General features: G+C 53.2%; 1 long non-coding RNA gene across 2 annotated transcripts in view; it reads left to right on the forward strand.

Annotated features, from left to right (window-relative positions):
• The window catches only part of LOC108541854 (uncharacterized), a 20,102-nt gene extending 7,324 nt beyond the window's left edge, over positions 1–12,778 (forward strand). The window contains exons 3-4 of one of the 2 annotated variants that reach the window (XR_001889084.1): positions 1,415–1,513; positions 12,178–12,778. This is a non-coding gene — a long non-coding RNA (uncharacterized LOC108541854). The remainder of the gene's footprint in view (positions 1–1,414; positions 1,514–12,177) is intronic. The other variant, XR_001889085.1, reaches the window with a different exon arrangement.
• The last annotated feature ends 2,271 nt before the right edge of the window (positions 12,779–15,049 follow it).

Here is a 15,049-nt window from a genome sequence, read left to right on the forward strand (position 1 = left end):
TCTTCTTTTTTTCCCTTTTTTTTTTTTTTTTTTTTTTTTGAGACGTAGTTTCACTCTTGTTGCCTAGGCTGGAGTGCACTGGCGCAATCTCGGCTCACCACAACCTCCGCCTCCCAGGTTCAAGTGATTCTCCTGCCTCAGCCTCCCAAGCAGCTGGGATTACAGGCACGTCCACCATGCCCAGCTAATTTGGTATTTTTTTTTTTAGTAGAGATGGGGTTTCTCCATGTTGGTCAGGCTGGTCTCAAATTCCCAACCTCAGGTGATCTGCCCGCCTCAGCCTCCCAAAGTGCTAGGATTACAGGCGTGATCCACCACGCCCAGCTTTTGTCCCATCTTAAAGTTAAAGAAACTGAAGCTGAGAGGGGTGAGCAATCAGCCCAAGTTCTCACTAGTAAGGCTCAGAGAGGGGATTTGAATCAGGTTATCTAAATCAAGGGCAGGATCACCACAGGATCCTGCCTCCTGACGGATTTAACTCCTAAAACCAGAGCTTCTCTGACTGAGGTGGGCAGAGGTCCCAGAGCCCTGACCCCTTAAGACTCCCTTGGATTCATCTCTTTCTTACCCTCTTTGGCCCCTAAAGCTCCTCCAGAAACCTTACAGCTCCTTCAGAACACAGTTTAGAGCCTCTAATCTAGTCTCACCTCCTCATTTAGAGAAAAGAGAAAGCCAGACCCAGAGAGGTTAAACATCTCACTTGAGGTCACACAGCCAGGTGGTATTAATAGCAAGCCAGGGCTAGACACCCAGGGTCTTCCCACCCTACCAGGCTACCTCTGGTGGTTCCAAGGAGGCCCTCAGACACAGGGCGGAAGCTGGGCTCCCCATTGAAGTAACAGGGAGAAAGAGTTCCTACAAACAAGGTTTCCCCAAATCCAGTGGGTGCCGGCTTCTGCATAGGCTTGTCCGGTTAAAGGATGGATCATCTTTCCAGGTGCATCCTGCCCTAAGGAAACTACAGGTGACTGTCACCCCTTCCAGGCTCACCAGAAGCACTGAGAATGGAAGTTATCCAAGTCTGGGCCCAGATCAGGCCCCGATGGCAGCCCTCAGGCTGCTGAGCCGCCATCCTGGTCTCTTCCTGTGGGTTTCGGCCTGGTGGGAGGTAGGGCCCTTGAGCAAAGCTCTGAGTCCACACAGCCTCCCTCTGGGGCCCCAAGTGCAAATGGACTTCCATAGAACACTTCCCTAGGGACCTGTGGGAAGCCGACTATTTGGACTGAGGAACTCCTACACATCCCTCAAGACCCAACCTGCACATGCCTTCCCTGCTGAAGCCTGACAAGAATGTCTCTACTGAGTCAGAGACAGCCCTCCACACACACAGACACACACACACACACACACACACACACCTGTGTCAGCTTTGGCACCATGCTCCATGATTGTCTGACTGTGTCTGTCTTCCCAGGTAAGGGGCTGGCTCTCAGCACCAGGACCGGGCACAGCATCTGACCCAGAGGACGGCTCAGTTCCTGATTGCCAGATGGCTGCACGGAGTGCAGAGGAGGTGAGCAGCAGCCTGCGTAGAGGGAGCTATCCTACCTCTGCAGACTCCATCCAGGGAGTTTTCCAGGCCCTCCCACTGTCAGGGCCTCAGCAAGTATTCTTAGTCCAGTTCCCTTAATCATAGATGAGAAAACTGAGGCCTGAGCTATTAATTGACTTATCCAAGATCACAGAGGCTGTGAGAAGCAGGGCCAGAAATAGAGCCCAGGCCACTAACAACGCCCCTGCACCTGTTCTCCTGCCGTTGTCTCGTCTATCTCTGCATCTTTCACACGGAGCCTTTATCCCTAGCACGAGGACCTATCCTACAGGCACACAGAACCTCAATGCTCCTCACAGCAGCCACCCAGACACCCAGGACAGGGTTCATATGCAGGAGTCCACAGGGGTTCACAGGTCCAGTGGAACCCCTTTGCCTGCACATCTATGACGCCCGCAGGTCCACCACCTTAGTTTCTTATCTGCCTTATTCATATTTGAGTCTTCCAGAACCAGGACCAGACCCCAGGTCCCTGTCCTCTCTTTCCCACCTCCTTCGGCCGTATTACATCAAATGGGAAATGCAAGAGGGAGGGAAATGGAAGAGGAGCCCAAGCTATAGGTTCAGGCAACCAGGGGGAGACAGGCCAAATGCCCCACTGTCTCCAAATCTAAAAGAGCTTCCTCACTGCGCCCTGCCTCAAGCAGAAGTTTCTTCAATGTTGCAAGTCCCATGGAGACTGGGAATCCAGGGCCTTGACATTCCATGCACCCCACCCCACCTATCACCCCGAGCCACTCATCAAGAGAGTTGCCATGTTGTAGCCAAGACTTGAAGGCTGAGAGCAGAGCAAACCCATTGAGTCAGGCTCGGTGAACAGACATGGGCTGGAGTTTGGTCCACACATGCCCCCTCAGACAGGGAAAAACCCGTACAACCACATCGGGTGGCCCTGGACGGGTGGATGAATGGATGGGCGAGGGGACCTATCCACCTCGTGCCATCCTGAGCTCCTGAGTCCAAAGCACAGACAGTGGCTTCACTCCTGCATCTCCCACCAGTGAACCCAGTAGCCCCGGCCTCCTCCCAGGCCTGGTGATCCCAGTCCCCTTGCTGAGGCTGCACACATCACCTATAGAACCAGGAACCTTCTTCCCTTCTCCCTATTTGGGCCTGGCCCTTGCACCTTCCGTGGCCCAGTCCTGACACCTGCTGGTCCTGCTACAGCATAGCCCTGGCTTTCTTCCCACCAAACTCCCCACCCTCCAGAGCTCAGCCAGAGCTGCCAAACCAGTCTGGCCACCCACCCTCCCCTCCAGTTCACACCAGCAGGGCCAGGCTGAGATCTAGGTGAAACCAGGGACATGTCTTGCTCACCCTGGGAGCAAGGGGTGCTGTTCACATGAGGTCAAATCTTCTCCTCAACCCAAGCCCTCAGGCCAGGTCAGCTGGGGAACCTAGAGCCATGGAATGCGAGGGCCACCAGAGACTGCAGCCAGAGACATGCCCAAGGTCACACAGTGAATGTTGGCAGGACTTCCTTCTGCCCCCACCCCCAGGCTGCCCCATATCACCATATTGGGAGTCCCTGGGGTGACAGGAAGACACTAGGGAAGGAAGGAACCATGGGGAAGGGCCAGAGGCTAATTTATGCATCCTCGCAGGGCAGGGTGGGGGGCTGTTTTGCAAACAAAATGCAAAACTTCACCCCTAGCAATTCTTCTGTGACTTCTCCCCTGGCTCCAGCCCTAAACTGCCAGCAAGTCCCAGCCAGACCTCTTGGGAGGAGGGTGACACCACGTGGCTGATTTTGGTATTGCAAAAGTCCCGGTTGGCCACTTTCCCTCCCACTGAGAGCACACATCCTGAAAATCTCACTCGGGCCAGCTCCGGGGTGCCTTGGCAAGCGACGTGACCACTCTCAGCCTCAGTTTCCTCCTTTGTAAAACGGGGATGACACCAGCACCTTCTGGGGGATGTGAACATCAGATGAGGTCATGCCTGTGAGTGTTTGGTATGCAGTAAGTGCTTTAGAGATTGTTCAGCGGGCTCTGAGGCCCAGCTTTCCAGCCTGCTGGGACTTTGATGTGGAGAGGGGGGCTAGAGAGAGGGGCCAGGGAGAGAAAACCGCATGCGCAAAGGCTCCAGGCAAAAAGGGCATGGCCTGCCTGGCATGCCCAACATAGTGAGGAGTCAGGTGAGGTACCAATGGTTTGAACATGGAGTCAGGAGCAGAGGAACATGAGGCAGAGAGCTGGGCAAAGGCTGAGCCCACCAGGCCTGGCAGCTGCGGAAAGAGGTCTGCGCTCTGTCTTGGGGATTGTGAGGGACCCCCAAAGGCTTTAAGCCAGGAGCTGACATAACTGGATTTATGTTTTTAAGTCCCACTGGAAGCTGGTGTGGTGGGTGGGTCGCTGAGAATAGGTTAGGAGACAGGAGAAGGCAAAGGTGAGTCAGTCGCCCACATGAGAAATGACAACAGTGGAATTGGGAGGGGGTGATGCCAAGAAGCTCAGGGACTCCAGCTGTCCTTGGGAGGCCTTGCAATTGGTGGGATGTGGGGGTGAAGGAGAGGGAAGCATCCGATGGGGCAACGGGGTGAGTGAAGGTGTCAGCCACTGATATTGGGTGCAGGGAGCTCCTGCTGATTTCACTGTGTGATCAGGGACAAGACCCAACTTTTCAGGCAATAATGACAGCCAAGCCCCAGGCCATTCCAGGAGCTCATGAAAATAGTGATTGAAAAGCCTGGCAGACAACAGGTCCTCCGCTAAGTCTGACTCAGGGCCTCTTAAAGTCACCTCTGAGCTGCCACAGGAGAGGGCTGGTGCATCCTTTCTTTGCAGAACTCCCAGTGCCAAGCACATGCCACCCACACGAATTCCACACACCAACCACATCCCATCCACACACCTCAAAACACATCAGCCACGTGACCTCAATGCACCTGCCACAAACCCTCCACACAGCTTCTACATACAGACCACGTGCTATCCACACACCAAACACACACCCTCAGCACACATCATTCACATGCCATCCACACACCAGCCACACACCCTCAGCACACACCATCCACACACCAGCCACACACCCTCAGCACACATCATCCTCATGCCATCCACACAGCAGCCACACACCCTCAGCACACATCATTCACACACCAGCCACACACCCTCAGCACACATCATCCTCATGCCATCCACACAGCAGCCACACACCCTCAGCACACATCATTCACACACCAGTCACACACCATCAGCACACATCTTCCACACACCCTCAGCACACATCATCCACATGCCATCCACACACCAGCCACACACCCTCAGCACACATCATCCACGTGCCATCCACATACCAGCCACACACCCTCAGCATACATCATCCACACACCAGCCACACACCATCCACACACCAGTCACACACCCTGACCACAACCTCCACATGCCACCACACATCAGCCTCACACCCTCAAAACACATCATCGACATGCCATCCAGACACCAGCCACATACCAGCCACACACCCTCAGCATACATCATCCACACACCTTCCACACGCCATCCACACACCCTCAACACAACCTCCCCATGCCACCACATACTAATCATGCATCTTCCACATGCCACTCATATACCTTCTTCATGCCACTCACATGACACCCATATACCTTCTTCATGCCATTCATCCTCATACAAGCATTCCATTTCCACACCACCCTCCACCTGCTATGCCCACCACACCCACCCACATGCTTGTCATCCAGTGAGCTCAGCATCCTCCACCAGACGAGAACAAGGCATCAGGTTGGGACCCCAAGGATGTGTGCACAGCAGAGTCCCAGCCTGGCCCAGGCCCAGCCATCTCATTCCCCTGATGGGTGCTCCCATCCCCCACAGCCCAGACAGCTGCTCACCTTTGCAGGTGCAGCCTTCCTGGGTGATGACCTGGCGGCAGATCCCACAGGGCTTCACCTTCTTGAAGGTCTTCACCTTGAAGTGGTGTGTCTTGGGGGCCTCCAGATCCTCTGGCTATGGGAGGAGAGGCACAGAGTCAGCCCTGGGTAGAAGGCTGGGGTCCTGGGGAAGGAGTAGAGGAACCTGGGGGAGAGGTAGGCAGAGACTGGGAAAAGGATGGCAAGAGCCCCTCAGGGTCCAGAGGAGGGAGGAGGTCCCAGGGACAGAGAAAGGTGTGGGTGGCAGGACGTTCATCCCAGACTCAGGTGGGGCCCGTGGCCTGAGTCCAGACAGCAGCTGGAGAGCTCAGCTTCCGGGACCTGCAGCCCCCACATGGCTTCCTACCTTGGCTTTTTTTCATTTATTACGAAGGCATGGCTCACACACAGCAGACTGCACTCATTTTAAATGTATCACTTGATACGTTCCACACATACATCCCACAGAGCCACCTCTCTGAAGACTCCCTCATGGCCTCTCCCATTCACTGTCCCCTCTCCCCAAGGTTAATACTATTGTGGTTTCCATCACCAAAGAGTCATGGTGCCAGATTTTTAACCTTCATCAAGATGAAATTATCCAGTGCATAGTCTTGTGTTTGGCTTCCTTCACACACCATGAGTCTGAGGTCCCTTTAGGTGGCTGCATCCAGCGCAGCTCCTCCTTTGCCCCTGCCATGCGCCATCCTATTGTGTAGACGCAGCAGGTGTATTTGTCTGCTCTACTGCTGATAGGCCTTCGCTTCTCTAACCCATGACCCCACAATGCCATTTCCCCTCATTCTCTCCCCATTCCACCCTCTCCACCATCCCCTGCCCCAGCCCGGAAGGCTTCTTCCATCTTTATTTTTATTTTCAATTCTTTGCATTATGAAAACACAGAGATGTGGCTATCCTTTTTAAATGACACCACCTTATGCATGAGAGGCAGGCTGGTAGCCCAAGCCTTCCTCTGAGCCTGACTTACCATAAAGCCCTGGGTCAGTCACCACTCCACCACTACCACAGTTTCTCTTTCTGGATGGCACCACACCCCTGGAGCTCTGACAGTCTGTCCTTTGAAACCACATATGGGAACATGCTCCAAGATGCAGAGCCCTGCACAGACACTGCCCAGCTTGCAGGCCCCACGGTGGGGGATGGGTGCCCCTATTTGGAGGACTCCTCAGGGAAAGCATCGCCTGCTCCAGGCACTCACCCTGCGGTCTAACCTGATTCCCTTCCCAGCTGTAGCAGGAGGGGGCAAGACACAGACACCAGCAGCTCCCTCTCTCCCCTCTCCCAGACACAGATCTCTCTGACCCCCCTCCACACACATGTGCGCACGCACAGAGACATGATCCCAGCCCTGCGGTGTGCGGAGCATGCAGGAGGAAAGTCCACTTGTTCCTGTTCCCCTCCTTGCACCTGCCCCAGAGCCCCCTGGGTCTGAAATAGAGGCTGGAGAGGAGGACTGTGAGTCCAGAGCAGATAGAATGACGGTGTCCCACACACAAGCCCGTGTGTCTAGGACTCCTATCTGAAGACACTGCAGAGGTGAGTCCTGGGTGACAGAGACTAAGTCATAGAAACACAGAGAGAAAAACAGACAAAATGAGACTGAGTCAGAGGCAGAAAGCCAGAGAGGTAAAGAGGCAAAGGCATAGAGAGAGGGGCAGAGGGAAAGAGAAAAGGACAAAGGAGAGAGAGGGGTGCGGGAAGCAGACAGGACAGAGAGAGAGGAGCAATAGAGAGACAGAGAAGAAAGACCAAGAAAAAGGCAGACAGAGAGAACGAGAGAGATGAGACAGAGACACGCAGAAACTAACAAGGGGGTCAGAGGCTCAAAGAGAGACAGAAGGACATGGGAGCTCCCAAAGGCCAAATCCAGGAAGATTGGAGCATCAAAATACATGATGATAGGAATGGCTTAAATGTGTGTATGCTGACAATCAGAAATGCAGTCATCGCCACATAACGACAGTGGTCCCATAAACTTATAATACTGTATTTTTACTGTCCCTTTTCTACATTTAGATATTTTAGATATACAGTTCCCAGCCTACAGGGTTCAGTACAGTGACATGCTGTGCAGGGTTTTAGCCCAGGAGCTACAGGTTATACCATACAGTAGCATAGGTGTGCAGTAGGCTGTACCATCTGGATATATAAAAGTACTCTCTATGATGTTTGCACAATGACAAAATCCCCCAACAACACACTTCTCAGAATGTATCCCCATTGTTAAGTGACTCATGACTGTAACTGAACAAAGTTTGATAAGGCACAAGATATTTACATCATCTCCAAGCACCTCCCCACATCATACTTAGAAATTACAAAGAGGAAGAAAGTAACTTTTCCTGGCTTCCTCCACTTTAATCAAGTGATCAAAGTTAGCATCACTCCAGTGGTAATGGGATGATGGAGCCAAGCTCGGAGCAGGGGTGCACTGAGAACAGACGCCACTTCTGCGGTATCCCTGCCAGAAAGCCTCAACCTGAATCTAATCATGAGGAAACATCAGGCCAACCCAAACTAAGGGACAGCCTACACATTAAATGTCCTGGAATCTCCAAAAGTGACAAGGTCATGGAAATCAAGGAAAGGCTGAGGAGTTTTCCAGACTGAAGGCAGCAAAAAGACTTGGCAACCAAAAGTAACTGCAGCTTCTGAACCAGGTTCTGTTGATGTCCACAGGACATCACTGGGACCACTGGCGGGACTTCCCTGAGTCTAGATTGAATGGTAGTAAGGTATCCATGTCAGTTTCCCGATTTTGATAGCAGGGCTGGTCAGGTAAGAGAGTCCTTGTAGAAAAATCAGGAAAGTATTTAAGGGTGGTGGGGCATCACGTCAGCAACTTACTCTCCGAGTTCTGGAGGGGAGAAATGTTCTTTGCACTGTATTTTCAACCTTTCTAAAGTTGCTTAGAAATTCAAAGAGACAAGCAGAGACAGCAGGGGTGGGGTAGCAGAGACAAAAGCCCAGGCTAGAGGTGGGGACTGCTGAGGGTGGGGAGCTGGAGCCCAGCAGTGCCCCCTGGTGGCCAGGGAGGCCTCTGCGGGATAGATCCAGCCAGCCACCTCTTGGGTTCTGATATTTCAGAGAGCTGGGTTCTAGGAGCTTCGGCTGGGGCTGGGGTGAGGGTCGGGCAGGGTACTGCCCAACTCTGGGCCTCACTCTGTGACCCCCATCCCACAAGAAGAGGCAGGTAGGTCCCTTCTCTTCACCTGTCTCACCTCCCCTGGTTTCTGTCTCAGGCCTGGACTTGAGGGACTTCCCTTAGATTTCTGCCACAAACATTCCAGGGAGGGGGCCCTGGTCAGTGTCAACTGCAGCAGTCCAGGCCTGGGGTGGGGGGAGGTGCAGAGGGGGGACCTGGGATTCAGTTTAAGTGCTGTCTGGGGGAGGCAGAAAGGAAACCCTAAAGCCAGCTCTCCCGGTCCGACTCTGGCAATCCACAAGCCTGTCTCTCCCACCCCACTAAGTCAGGCAAAGCCCATTGCCGCTTACCCGGCAAACTTCCCTCCCCATGCCCCATATCCAGCCCTTTTCCCAAAGCCGAGGGATATAGGCCTTCTTCCCAAAGCACAGTTAGCGCAGCAGAGTCTCCCAGAAGACAGCCCTGGCAGCCCAATGACCCCATGAGTGGCATGTGCAGCCTTCCAGACCAGCTTCTCCCAGGGGCCCCAGTTTGCCTGCTCTGCCAGCCCAGCCCCAAGAAATCTCAGTTTACAAAATCTTTCGCCCCTGGGGCCTGGAGGGCAGGGACAGGGCTTCAGGTCCATCTCTGCCCTTGCTCAGGCCTCTCTAAGCAGCCACAGGGGATGCCCCAGGACACTCCTGCCCCTCAGCCCTACTGGGTCCTGGCTGTGGCTGAGCGAGCACTGGGGGAGGAGTCTGGAGACCTGCCTTCTAGGCTATGTGACATTGAGAATATCAGTGACCTTTCCTGAGCCTCAGAGTCCCCAGATGAAAAATGGGGAGTTTGAACCAGACAGTCTGAGTGTAGAGAGAGGGGGAAATGACACAACAGTCCCTTTGGAATGAAGGGACTTAAAGTGATGAGGGTGGGACTTGCGGATGATTCAGAGAGTGGAATGAATGAGGAGACATCACTCCTCCAAGAAGGAGGCTGTGAAGGGTGGAAGCTGTGAAGTCCCTCACTCTGGTGGGAGCGAGGGACTAGCTCTGCCACCTCCAGGCAAATGGCCCCAGGCTCTGCTGGCATCCACTTAGTTCCACTGTAAAACAGGGTCACTGAGGTGATCTTGTTAAAACAGTCATCCCATAGGTTTGATGTTCCCAAGATGCTAGAGGAGAAAGTCTAGGGTCGGTTAGCTTCCTATCCTCAAATATATGAAGGAAGAGTCATTGTAAGCAGGCACCAGACGTCATCTGTGAAGTTCAGAAGGCCAAACCAAAACCAGTGGGCAGGCACTGCAAGAAGGCATAATGAGACTCAGTGGGAAAAAAGAACTTAACAATCAGATGCTAAAATATGGGCTAAGAAAAGCGGGGTGCCTGGTACCTATCCAGCCCTCCCCCCGGGTTGTTCTGCAGGTACAGGCAGAGGATGTAAACAAGCCCCATAAAGTGCAAAGTGCTGTTCAAGGGTAATGGCTTGTTATGACAATGATCGTCATTTTTCCTGACAAGTGGCAGACAGCCTCATGGAGCACACCCCGGGCCCTTCCTTTGCTGGTTCCAAAGGAACCTACCTGGGGAAAACTCAGGGGCAGAAGGAGACACAGCCACAGCTTGGAGCTGCCTGGTCTCTCCACACCCCACCCCCCAGCCCCACCTCTCTCAAGAGCCAGGGCCCAGAAAAGGGGAAGGGCTCCAGCCTTTAAGTCCTTCTTCTCCTCCCTCCAAGCCCAGAGCTCTAGCCCCCACCCTGCGACCAGCCCACCCAGCATCAGAGGGCTTTCGTGGCCCTCGGGGCTTCCTCTCTCTTCCCTCCCTCCATGCAGCCCAGCCTTCCTGCCCGGGCGGCCCAGCCAGAGGGGTGTGGCACATCTGGCTTGGACAGCCTTGGCGAGAGTCCTTGGCCCTGGGGTGGGAAAGTCTGTTTGTTGGTTCCTCCCTGCCCCGTGGGGGCAGAGCAGCAGTGAGGACTGGGTGGTGATGAAAGGGGGTGATAGACCCCGGGGTTCCCAGCTCCTGAGTTCCTCCTACAAAACTGCCTCAGCACTACCTTCCACAAGCCTTCCTGTGGCCGAAAAGCCCTGGATGATGTGGGGAGAGGGCTGGAGTCTGCAAGCCAGGGAAGGGGATCACCACACACAGGCCTAGGGCAGACCTGGGAGGTCAACTCCTCTCACATTCGCTCAGCCTACTAGCCATCCACTGCCCCATCCCCCCTCACCCTTAGGCTGGGAGGCCTGGTGGGCATCCAGCATCGTTTATGTGGGAAAGGCTCAGATCCCCAGTGGGGCTTCAGGCTGGCTTCTGGGAGTCCCATGGGCACCTCAAATTCCAGCTTCCTCCAACCCCACTTCACCTTTACACACACACAAGTCCCCCACCCCCATGCCTAGCCATGTTCTTGGCCTGACCATGTTGTTGGTCGCCCCAAGTGGAAAGCTCTGAGTCACTCTCAACTCCTCCCTGCACCTCCCCCACCCCCAACTAACCAGTTGCCAAATCCTGTGAATTTTGCCTCCTAAACACTCATCATCCTGTGCTTTCTAATCCTACTGCCTCTGCCCTATATGAGGCCTTGGCACTTCTCCCCAGGGCTGTTGCAGCAGCCTCCTGGGCCCCGACACCAGGCCGCTCCCACCCATAGCCCCTACACTACACAGCCTCTTAGGATCACAACTACAGCTCTATAGGGTCTGACACGTCCACTCACCCCAAATGCTGCCATGTCTTCCCAAGTGTCCGGAATAAACCCTGCCCTCCCTGGAGCCAGCAGGGGAAGAAGTATCGGTCCCTACCCAGCCCACCCTGCCAGTCCCAATCCCCAGGATCCACTTCCTGACTCCCTGCCCTGTGTCCACCCAGGCTGCTCCACACTCCCCAGCACCCGCCACCCCTCTGCACCTCTGAGCCTCTGCCCAGAATCCCTTCCTCCTCTCTTTGCTTGTCTAGCTTCTAGACACCTTCAAGGGCCTGATTCAAACTTCATCCGCTCAGCAGGGGTCTTCCCAGATACCCCTGGATCCCTGTCAGAATCCATTTCCCCACCCGCTGTCTCCTCATTTTAGTTTGAAAAGTGCAAAAGCTTTGGAAAAGATGAACACGCATGTTCCCTTTCCCTATGATCACACTCAGAAATTCAGCATCAGTACAATCCCATTGTCTAATACAGTCATTCTACTGCCCCAAGAATGTCCATGAGAGCCGGGGCGTTGTTTTCGTTTTCATTTTGGATTCAGGACGCAATCAGGATCCTGAACTGTCTTTAGTGGCTGAGTCTCTCATCCTTTAACCTAGACACGTTATCCACCTCTCATTTTTCTTTCTGACACTGATGTTTTTAAAGGTTTCAGGGCAGATGTTTTGCAGAATGCCCCTCGATTTGGATTTTGGTCATTTCCTCATGCATCAGTGCAGACTAAGATTCTGGGGAGGAATATGATTACCTCAGTGTCCCCTGCTTTTCCCTTTCTTTGAGCCTCACCACAGTACTTGCTGCAGTCTAACGGCCCCTGCATTTGTTACCTGGGCAAGTAGCTTAACTTGCTCTGCCTCACTCTACTAATCTGTACAATGGACCAATGACAGTCACCTCCCACAGGCTGTTGTGAGGATGAAATGAGATTGTGCCATAAAGTCGGTGGAATGGGGCCTAATGGTGAGCACTCAGCAGCGGTGAGCGATTCGTGTTGTCAGACTACCCGCCAGGTAGACGTGTCAGACACACATCTTCTCCGTGTCCTCCGCATCCAGCACAAGTCTGAAGAATCACATGGGTAAAGCTACTGCCTGGCCTCTGTTTTCTGTAGTGAAATCACACCCCATTCCCATGGACCTGCTCTCAGAAGAGAGAGAATGTGGGACCACCCTCGTCACAAGCCAAGACACCAGGTGACCCGGTGCTGTCATCTTCTGGTTGAGGAGATGCTCCTGGACTCCAATCACCGGGAATCGCCAAGGAAAGAAGGAAGGCAGACAGTGACATTTCCCCAGCACTTCCTAGGCCACTGCCCAAGAGCCTTTAACTCCTGACTCAGTTTCCTGAGCAAGATGAGTTCTCTCCATCAGTGTCTCTCTCTTTCTCTCTCTCTCTCTCTCCCTCCCTCCTCCTCAATACAGGTTGCCCACATTTCTGATGCATCAAGCCCATTTTCTGCACTGCAACAAAATCATGTCCTGGCATGGAAGGGTTCAGAGATGGGGCTAGTCTGAGGCCCCATCAGTGGGGCCAGGTGCCCTAGTGAGGGATTGGAATGGATTTTCTCATTTAATCCTCACAATGATGCCCTACACTGGAGTGAGGAACCTGCCCAGGGCCCTTCTTGCATGGCCCTGGGCCTTGCTCTGTTGCCAGGGCTGGAGTGCAGTGGTGTAATCATAGTTCATTGTAGCCTTGACCTCCCGGGTTCGAGTGATCCTTCCACATCAGCCTCCAAGTAGCTGGGACTACCAAGCACACACCACCATGCCTAGCTAGTTTATTTGTTTTTCATACAGACATGGTCTTACTATGTTGCTCGGGCTGATCTTGAACTTCTAGGCTCAGGCAATCCTCCCTCCTTGGCCTCCCGAAGTGCTGGGATCACAGGTATGACCACTGTGCCTGGCCAGACTCACCTGTAGATCTAGTTTAAAATTCACCTCCCAAGGAGTCTTTCCTGAGACCTCCTCCCCCAGTCCAGGTTAGGTCCCACTTGCATCCCCCAGAGGTTCCCTCTTGGTAACACCCATCCTGCTTGCAATCATGTGCCCAATATGTGCAAGCAGCTTGAAGAGAGCAGGCCCTCCATCATAATCCGTGAAAAGGATGGAAAGGTGCATGGGGGGTGTAGTTAGAAAGCCAAATGACAGGATGCTTCCTCCATCACACAACCTTCCCAGCACCATGCCCTGACCCTGGGCTGCCCACCACAGTCCTCTTCGCTGATTTAGGGCTCATGCGTCATTCTTAGGGCTTGATTCTCACAGACCCCACATGCCCTGCCCCAAAGCATTCCCAGAATGGAGAACCCTGGCAGAGGATGCAGCAGATGGGGTTGGAGTCTCAACTCTGACTTGCTGGGTAGCCTTGAAAATGTGCCATCCTACAAGAAACGCTAACATTTATTGAGCTCTTATATGTGAGAGACACTTTACTAAATGCATGTGTAGATTAGCTCATTCAAAACCGAACAACCCTATAGGTAGGTGGGGAAACTAAAGCACAGAGATGTGAAACTACTTGCCTATGGTCACACAGCTGTCAAGTGACAGGCCCACCCAGAATCCAGCCCAGGCATTGCATTCTCGGCCAGCATGCTACACTTCCTTTCAACAGTGCAGAATAAAAGGGCAGTGCTGCTCCCCAATTTTGTGCCTCACACATCACTTTGCAAAACTTTACAAAAGGAGAGTCTTATTTCAGACCCTGGCGATTCTCATGCAGCCCAGCCTACCTCCCAAACCCACAGTCAGGAGGCCCTTACAGGTCAACCAAACTAGAGAGAACTAGTTCAGGACCAAAGCGACAGATTGGGGTCTGCATGGCTAGAATTGTGCACAAAGAATCCAGAGCTCATGAGGACCCTTCTGTTGAAAATGTGTGCTTAGCACCGGGCAGGACACCAACTCCAGGAAACAGAATACATTATCATCTGCAGCTGGATGTGGCCTTAGAGAACAGTGTCCAAGTTTCAGCGAGGTCCAGAAAAGTCAAGTAACCAGCTTGAGACCACTCAGCTTGCTCAGGGCAGGGCCAAAGCTGCACTTGACTCCCAGACCCTGCCTGGTGGCTCTTTCAGCCTCACCCTGAGCCCCTTCCCTGTTCCTGAGCACAGAGCGAGCCCCTCTGGAAGGAAGGGCCTGCACCTCTAACTCCACCGCACAACATCAAAAAGCCTCAATTGCTAGCCATGCAATTATTTTCTAAATAAACCGTACTTGAATATGTAATAGCAAATGGGCTCACTTGATGAGAAAATCAAGTTATGCATAATAAATAGCTCTGCTCCTCAGCTAATAAAGTGATTTTTATTCCTAGGGCTTGTTAAAACTATGCACTCCAGATATATTACTTCTTAGATGACAAGATGACACAGTTGCAGCTTTCCCCATATAGGAACATGTGAACCAATAGACGCAAGCACTCACTCTAGGGCACAAGACCTATCTCTGACAGATCCTCCCTGAGACCACCGATCCAGCCAGTTCCTGGCCTCAGAGTAGCTGGTCAGAGTCCCTGGGCAGTCAGGAGACTCAGCCCAAGGAGTAGAGCCCTGTCCCATGACATCCTTCCCAGGGAGATCCTCCCCCAGCATCAGGTCTGGGATACAAAGGATCCCAAGAACCAGGCAGGAGACTGTGGAGTGGGAAAGGGGCCAGCATTTGCTGTATGCACCTACTGTATGCCTACATACTTGATCTTTTGACATCTATTGTCTCTTTCCCCACCCTAGTCATACAAGGACTATATTATTCTCCCCACTTTACAGATC

The sequence above is a fragment of the Rhinopithecus bieti genome, unplaced genomic scaffold (assembly GCF_001698545.2).
Source record: "Rhinopithecus bieti isolate Rb0 unplaced genomic scaffold, ASM169854v2 scaffold_21117, whole genome shotgun sequence".
Taxonomy (NCBI): Eukaryota; Metazoa; Chordata; class Mammalia; order Primates; family Cercopithecidae; genus Rhinopithecus; species Rhinopithecus bieti.